At 40.3% G+C, this 8,566-nt stretch overlaps 1 long non-coding RNA gene across 1 annotated transcript; it reads right to left on the bottom strand.

Annotated features, from left to right (window-relative positions):
• Positions 1-1,985: 1,985 nt before the first annotated feature.
• Positions 1,986-3,137, bottom strand: LOC149815655 (uncharacterized). The gene is made up of 3 exons (XR_016428077.1): positions 3,041-3,137; positions 2,465-2,560; positions 1,986-2,372 (listed from the first exon to the last, which is right to left on the bottom strand). It is a non-coding gene; the product is annotated as an uncharacterized LOC149815655 (long non-coding RNA).
• Positions 3,138-8,566: the final 5,429 nt, after the last annotated feature.

Raw genomic sequence — 8,566 nt, 5'->3', positions numbered from 1 at the left:
ATGATGGAATCCACGTACCTGCATGTTCTGGTTTCCATGGGGAGAGATGACTTCACTCATGGATGAGTTCTATGATATTATGGGATTATCAGAACTAGCTAGTCAGCCTGAGGATCCCGTAGAGCATCAATTTCTGATTAATGTCAAAGGATTGGATGTTCGCGATGCTTTAGCCAAAACGATCGGACGTAGATCTTGGCCACTCATTGAGGCAGATGGAAATCAGTTTGTTAACTTGTTCGAGCTTTATCGCCAGTATGGGACATACAAAGAAGTTGACACCCTATCAGGAGCAGCAAAGGAAAGGATTCAGCGAGCTATGGTCCTATGCACAATAGGGTTAGCTTTCTTTCAAGATGGCCAAAAATTTGTTGATATCTGAGTTGTCCAACTCTTGCAAAGATGGGGGAGTCAGCAGACCCGCCACCTCTCCATTTCCATGGCCGTCCTAGCTTTCCACTACCGTGGTTTGACTCGTTTTGCTCATGGTGAAACTATCTTGGTAGAAGGATGTATTTATGCCCTACAGTCGCGGTTCCTACGATACGTGCCATCAAAAGCCAGTTCATTCAGATTCAATGATAAAGCGTCACAACCTACTTCTCAGTATCGAGCTTTGATCGAGAGTCTGCATCAAGAGAAAATCATTTAGGACTTCTTCAACTGATAGGAAACACTTTTTCGTTACACTTATGCACATAACAAGCACAACAGACTACTTGGTCCATTCTTCTGTGTTGATTATCAGCCGGAAAGGTGCATCAGACAATTCTCGCAATGGCAGACTCATGTCAACACTTATTTTCCAATGGGGATTATGCCAAAATTTGATTTACGGTTAGATCAGTGGTCCGAAGCATACCATGCAACCAAATACACTTGAGACCCTTTTGTTATTCTTTCCATATTCCCTAGACCCAATGTGTCTTTTGATTTTCAAGAGTGGTGGCAAACTGTCTGTCCACCATCTCTTTGTCTTTGATTTGGCATCAATAAAATTACTTTGCTCTTAATTGACAATTTTAATTGAGCAAAATTTATTTCAGTTGCAATGGTCACACTCGTTATGACGACCTCATCCCTGGTAATGGGGTATTCTTCCCAAATAACAATTCAATCTCCATACTTCTTCATCATGGTTGATGACCTCACCTAGTTAACAAAGCACATTTCAGTTATGAAAATAATAATGCAATGGTCACAATTTTTGTGACAACCCAATCTCTGGAAATGAGATAATCTTCCTAAAAATTATAAACCAAATCTCTAATTCTTCGTTTACTCAAACCTTTCATTACTGAATCATACTCAACAGTCTAACCCTTCTTTGTTCTGCAGAGAATTTTGGCATTTTTGAATGGTCCAAATGAGGTCAGGAAAGAGAACAATTCTATCTCTATATAGTTCGAGCAGTGACAAAAATGAGTTCCCCGGTGTTAGCGAAAGGGCAGAGTTAGCCAGAAGATGATGACATTGACCCATCGATGTATCAAAGGGTAAGTCTGCAACTCTCCAATCTCAGCAAATCAGACTACAAAGGAAGGAAACTCGATGAAGAAAAAAATCACCAGCTGTTGTATTGTAACTGAGTGATCTCACCATGATATGTGGGATATACAATTGTAAAGAGCCAAGGATGGTAAAATAAGAAAAGCGTTATCTCTCCTGTCGAATCATGTAAATAGAATGTGTTTAATTAAATTTTCTTGTTCTCACTTTCATTTAAACCTTTCATGAAAATGGGTACAAATTTCAAACAAAATCCTGCTAGCTCAGCCTTCATATGAGAATGATTTCATAGGTGGGGAGGTATGAAAGGATTGGAACAAGAAAACCGGTAAGACCCACTTGTATCAACACACTAGATAATTTGATGTTTGTTTTACTCATAATAGGAAAGAAAGAAAATGGAATGCCAACTCATTAATTTCCCATGAAAATTTCATGAAACAAACTAACCATGTTTATTTGAACTACACTAGGAATTGTAAGGAATGGAAATGAGTGCACTAGCATTAATTTATTGATGATTAACAATAGTATGACAATTTAATGGCAGAGTCCCAACATCACTAAATGCTTTCACCATTTCTTCTATCTATTTGAAATGGAATGACTACATAAAGACCAACATTTATTGGCAGCCTTTCTGAGGTAGCAAACACTAGCATTTTTCTCCTTTCTTTGTTGGGAATTTTGCTTTTGTGGATGTTGTATTGATGACCTCTAGCAGAAACATATATCTATGCACAGTAATGTGTACAAGAGTAGCATCAAACGGACTGCAACTTCAATTTTACTTCCGATGGAATACGTGCAGGATGGTTGTTTTTGTCAATCCAAGCAATTATTGAACTTCCTTCCAAGACTAGCTGAGAATTTAACAAGCAAAAAGTCAGCAGTTTTTTCTTTTTCTTTCATAGAATTGACATGATTTCTTCTTGCTGTCAATTGTGATAGTCACCTCTTGATTTGGAAGCTTGAAAATGAAGAAATCGAAAAACAGACGTGTGGTAGAAACTTTTGAAATTTTCAGTCTCAGGACAAACCTATCTCCACGCTGCATCCACAATTACAAAGTGCAAACTTCTTAGCATCATGGAAGAAACCCTCTATCTATCTTATATAAATTGAAACTTGCAATATATTGTTCAATCATACAAAATAAACAAAAATGATATTGACCCCTACTTATTTCATTGAGTGGAAATATGAAATAGTAATGTTCCAAATCACGATAAAATTCCGCATGATAAAATGGATAATCACCAAAGATGCTACAGTAATCGTGGTGTGATCCAGGAGAACACTTTATAAGTGTGCCCCTTTTTATTAAGGGGATATGCGGGAAGCAGAGTGTTGTGCCCCCCCTCTCTGTTTTAAAAGGGCCAAGCACTTTATAAGTGTTCTTCCAGAACACTGGCCCCGCCTCGGGGGTGCCGCTACCTAGCACCAGTCGATAGGGCTGAACACCTTGTAAATTGTTTGGCGACAAACTCTTTGTCTACTTTCTACAGTAATTGAATGGCTAACTAGTTACCTGTAAAGGAGTGATAAACTTGAGAGACAGCTTGTGTGTTGCAGCTGCATGGCCTTCAGACTTCAATCCATCGATATCGATACCAACTCTGACAAACAAATCTGTATAACCTAAAACACATAGGGAATGTAGGAAACCTTTAACTAATGTATGCATTCAACCATCAAACAAAAACAAAAATTTTGAGAAATCAATTTGAAACACATGTTTCACAATTCCTGCCAAGAAGAACTAATTCTGCAATTCTCATTTCCATCAGATATAAATGATAAACAGTATGTTAAAGAAGAATATTGCCAGTGATGCGCTTGAAAATCAAAATCATGATGATTGGGTTATATTCTTCTTTTGAATCTCATTTTTCTGAAGCCAAATACAGGGTTACATTTTGGTGAATCCATCAGTACTGTAGCTCAAAAATGGTTAAAACCAAACTAGAAACAAAAACAAAACCATTGCAGTCTCACCATGTTCGAGGTAATGGGAATATATGGCATTATTAACAACTCCATATTGGTCCAATTCATAATCACGAACTTGAAGTTCAACATCGTGACAGCCCTGCACACTGAAGAAGTCAAATCCCAAATTAGTACTCTTTGATCCTCCTGTTATTAGGCCTGGCTATGGGTTATAGTTGTAGTGAGAGGGAAGTACCATGATCCATTTTCCACATCTTGGTTTTGGAGGAGGGTGCAAGGATCCTTGTTAAGGAGTAAGCTGCGAGGAGGTGTCAGACTAAGCAGTCTTTGAGATGGCAACTTGGTTGTTGATGGAACCCTAAGCAGAGTGGTTGAGTTTGAGCCTGCAGGCTGTGTGGTAATGGAAGGGTAGAAGGGGCGGAAAGCACCATAGCTGAACTTGCTTATGGCTTCCATCTCCTGTCACCAAGTTGAGTTCCTTTGTGTCTAATTGCATCAATTTATAGCCTTATTCACAGCCTTCCCTTCCAGGCAGCCTCCTTCTCTACATGTACGATTTTGCCATTTCCAATTTCTGTTGACTAAACAAGCATCTAACTACCTCGTGGATTTTGTGTGTTAATGAGATTTTCCAAGTACTTGCAACTAGGGGTGTCAACCGATAGGGTTTGATTCGGACCCAGGTGAAACCAGATTTGAACCAGATTTTTGGGTATGGTATTGAGTCTGGACCCTAGTCTAATTGGGTCTACTATAAAAAAAATCATACCCGAACCTGATAAGAACTACATGAACCAGACCCAAACCATACCCGGTAAAACCATATTTTTTATCATTTTTACATTAAAAATTTGCAGGTCTTAATCGAAACTCGGGTTGGGCTCCAGTCTGGTATAAAATTTCTTAAACTGTACCCGGGTCCATGTATTAATCGGGGTCCAGACCCAGGTCTTATTCAGGTTTTCTTATTTATCACAATACCCGGACCCTATAAGGTTTGGTTTAGGTTGGGTCGAGGTAAACCTGACCCACTGACACCCTTACTTGCAAGGTTGAAGATCGCAAGATTGATAAGATATAACAGGTCGGGTTCTGCCTCACCCCAGCTTGCCAATGAAAAAAAAAACATTTAAAAAGTCGCCCCTCTTGGAACCTTGCAAAAATGGAGGTCATCAGTAGGGGTATCAATAGGTCGGGTTTGGTTCGAACCAAAGTAGAGCCAAACCTTGCCTCGATTTTCAGGTATGGTATGGGGTCCGGACATGAGAATAATTGGTCCCTCCATAAGAGAAACCATACCCCATAAGAAGAACTACATGAACCAGACCAATAATATTTTTATCAATTTTACATTGACAAATTATGGGTCTTAATCGGAACTTGGGTCCTGACCCATAATTGGACGGGTCGTGTTAGGGTAAACCCGAACAGTTGACGCCCCTAGTCAATGCTTGGATGGCTGCTTTACTTTGACACACGTTGGAAAGCCAACAGGTTCGTATTCCACTGGTTCGTATAAACCAATAAAACCACCAAAAATTCCAGCTTACTTGCACAGTCACAAACCTGGTTCTCGGGAAAATGTTGACGAGAGAAAAATATCTTTAGATTTTGAAAAAATGCTCTTTCATCGGAAGATTACCGTCCCTACAGTTCCGCTCTGCCAAAGCATTAAAGTTTTTCTAAAGCTGACATCACCGAATCTGTGATGGTGTCGTCACCTTAGACCAACGTAAGTTCTGTTGGAACTCAAGTTTATATATTCCTTTAAAACAAGGCCTAAAACTTGAAAATTTTACCTATTGAAACCTTAGGGTTTCTCATGATGCTTTTTTTTTTTAATTTTTTATTGTCATTTTATATACATATAGTGACGTTTGACACGCTGGACAAACGCTGCGTGAACATCCAGGCTCGAGCCAGGGGTGCCACTAGGGCAGGGAAACAGCTCGGTTCATGTTGGGCTTATAAAGAGCTCGTTTGAACTGCTAAAATAGGCTCAACAAGCTGAATACGAACAATAGGTTCTCGGCTCGGCCCTACTGGTATAAGTTATTTAGGTATTACTGTAATATGTTTTTTACATGTATTTTTTTGTAATCCTATTTCTTCCAGCTCTAAAACATTGTATTTTTTTCTATAAACAAGTCGGCTCAAACTTCTCGGGCTCATTATCATTATGAGGTCGAACTTGGCTGGGGTCACCACAAAAATGTGCTCAAGCTTGGCTCGTTCAGCTCATTTACCAGACCTAGGTGCAACTGACATGTCCCTTTAAAACCAAAAGGCAGGGGACAAAGTTGTCCCCACATTACTTTGTCCCTGCATTTCAAACATGGTACACACCCATAATTCTCAATTAAGACGTGTTTAATGCGTGGTGAAAAAATGGATAAAGGTTCGGGTCTAGGAGATTGCAACCTTTTTTTCTTAATAAGAGGATAATTTCTCTCTGCTTTTTTCTAACTTTTGAAAAGAAATTACTTGATGAGGCGGCTTAACTAAAATAAAACATACCCTTATGTTGAATAGGGTTTTTAAATATTAAACACTGATCTTGGTCTCATTAGACCAACGGGCGCTCCGCGTGGTTGGTAGGAGCTGTCAGTGGGTCTCCTTGTTGGTGAGAACCTTTCTGATAAAGCTTTCATTTTTGGTATTCCAAAACAAACCCTAATTTGGTACAGATGGAAGAGAGAAATTGCTGCTTCATATTTTGCTATAACATTCAATCCACCTACTTCTATGTGAGGTTTACAAGGAAGGCTGGCAGAAAACCAACCTGACCCATGAACCCATTTGGTTGACTCAATCTAACACAACCAAGTACAACAAGTTTAAAATTTGGGTCATATCCATATCATGGTGGCAAATTTTGATGATATTTTGAAGATACTGCCAAAAGAGAAAACAAAAAGAGAGAGAGAGAGAGACCCCTAGGGGAATTGTAGTGAGGTGAGGCCTTTGCCTCTAGACGGTCAGTTAAGATTCAATTTTCATTCAGGAAGGAGGCCTGAGAATGAAGTAGATGAACATCGTTTGTTTAGCTAAAACTAGCATGGAAGGTAGCTTAACATCAAATATCTATACTTTGTATCAATTTGGATCCCTCACTACAAGAAAATTGTTAATTAGCGACGGAAATTTGCGACGGATTTTTTCCGTCGCAAATTAGCGACAAATTAGCTAGAGAAAACTTTTTTCATGAATCCGTCGCTAATTAGCGACGGATTAGCGATGAAAGTTGTTTCATTGCTAATCTATCACTAATTAGCGATAGATTAACGACAACATTTTTTTGTCGCTAATTCTCAATACAAGAAAACCATTTTAGCGAGGGATTTAGCGAGGGAATTTTTTCGTCGCTAATTAGCGACGGATTAGCGACGAAAAAATTCCCTCGCTAAATCCCTCGCTAATTTTCGATTTAAACTGAGCGCGAAATTTTTCCTCTCTCCTCGTTCGAAATTTAAATCGACCGCGCGATTTAAACCGCTCTCTCCCCGTCAAAGAGCGCGCTGGAGAGCATGACGGCGATGAGGCAGATTATTGGAGGACGGCGACGCCGGCGACGGAGGACAGCGACGACGGAGGACGGCGACGCCGGAGGACGACGACAATGGAGGACTACGACGACGAAGGACGGCGACGATGGAGGACGGCGATGACTTCGGAGGACGTTTTTTTAAATTTTTATGATCACAGTTAAGTTGCCAGCAGCTTAACAAAAGGACTATTTTGCACTAACGTAGGATCAATTTGCAAAATATGACAAGGACCATTGTTTTTTTATTTTTTGCCTCGTTAGGGTATCACTCACCTGGTAGGTGCGGTTCGCTAAGGCTGTGTGCTACGTAGGGAAGGAGCCATGCCGAAACGCCATCTGATAACTTACCAGATGGTATGCTACATTCGACTGTTTCAACTATTTCACTAGTTCCTCCCGAGGAGAGTCACTGCCGGAGACCATGTGGCAACACCCTATGAGTTTTAGGGGAACTTGCTCTTCGGCTTTCAGGTGACTTCTAATCCCGAGTTCTGAAATCAGGCTTGATCATTATGTGTTCCATGGAGCGAATATATGCTGAATACATCCGACTATACATACCATCTAATTGGAAATACTATTTCTTTTTTCACAAATTTTAGAGTTCTTCTGTGGGTCTGACTCTACAGTTGCCATCGCGTAGTTTGCTTAGTGAAAAACTGGGCTTTTGAACCATAAGACTGACATGCGTGGAGGTGGGTTATGGGCCAGCAGGGTCGGGCTGGAATATATATACCAAGTAGGCAGACTGTGGGCTGGGGTTTTCCAATGGGCTGGGCTTTGACCAGGCTGGCCTGGTCAACAGCCTGGTCAGCTCGGTCCATTAGCGGGCCGGGTCAGCCCATTGCCCACCCATTGCCCACCCATGCATGCTTTTTCAAGAACTTGGGTCCAAACTCATTTTCTGAAGAAATCAGACCCAAACTTTCAAAAAACTTCTCTTCTTGTAAATTTGTATCGAAAAATGCAGAAAAAAATTTAGTTTCATCTCTCATAACCGCTTAGGTTTTAGAATCTTATTTTCAAAAAAAAAATAATAATAATAATAACAAAAAAAAATCAAAAAATGAAGAAAAGAACCAAAAAAATAAAAATATAGAAAAGAAATAAAAATCGGTTTTTGAAAACCTATTTCTGAAAATATCCCCTTTTTAAGAAAAACCACTTTTTTTTTTTTAAAAAAAACTCCCAAAACGAGCCCCCTATTTGATAAAATATATATTTTTTTTAGGGGGGGCCGTTGAAAGTTTTCTTTTAGGGTTTCAAAAACCTTTCGCAAGGAGGGGTCGAAGGCCCATGGCGGCGCCTCTCTTACCCTCTCTCAATCTCTCTCAGCCCTTCAGGAAGCTTCCAGCTTCCATGGCCTCCATCACCCTCCTCCTTCGTTCATCACCAACAGCATCGCACGCCTCCATGTGCGTTCCTCCTTCTCGAAGCCTTCCGAGCTCCTCCACCCTCCGATGGCTGGAACCCCCTTTCTTCAACCCTTGAATCATCCTCCCCACGGATGGTCCATCGATCCCTAACCTCCCCTCTCTTTCGATCCTTCCTCCTCCC

This window comes from Nuphar pumila, chromosome 15, assembly GCF_984573655.1.
Source record: "Nuphar pumila chromosome 15, dmNupPumi1.hap1.1, whole genome shotgun sequence".
NCBI lineage: Eukaryota > Viridiplantae > Streptophyta > Magnoliopsida > Nymphaeales > Nymphaeaceae > Nuphar > Nuphar pumila.
The sequence above is the reverse complement of the archived record's forward strand: the minus strand, read 5'-3'. Positions and strand labels throughout refer to the sequence as shown.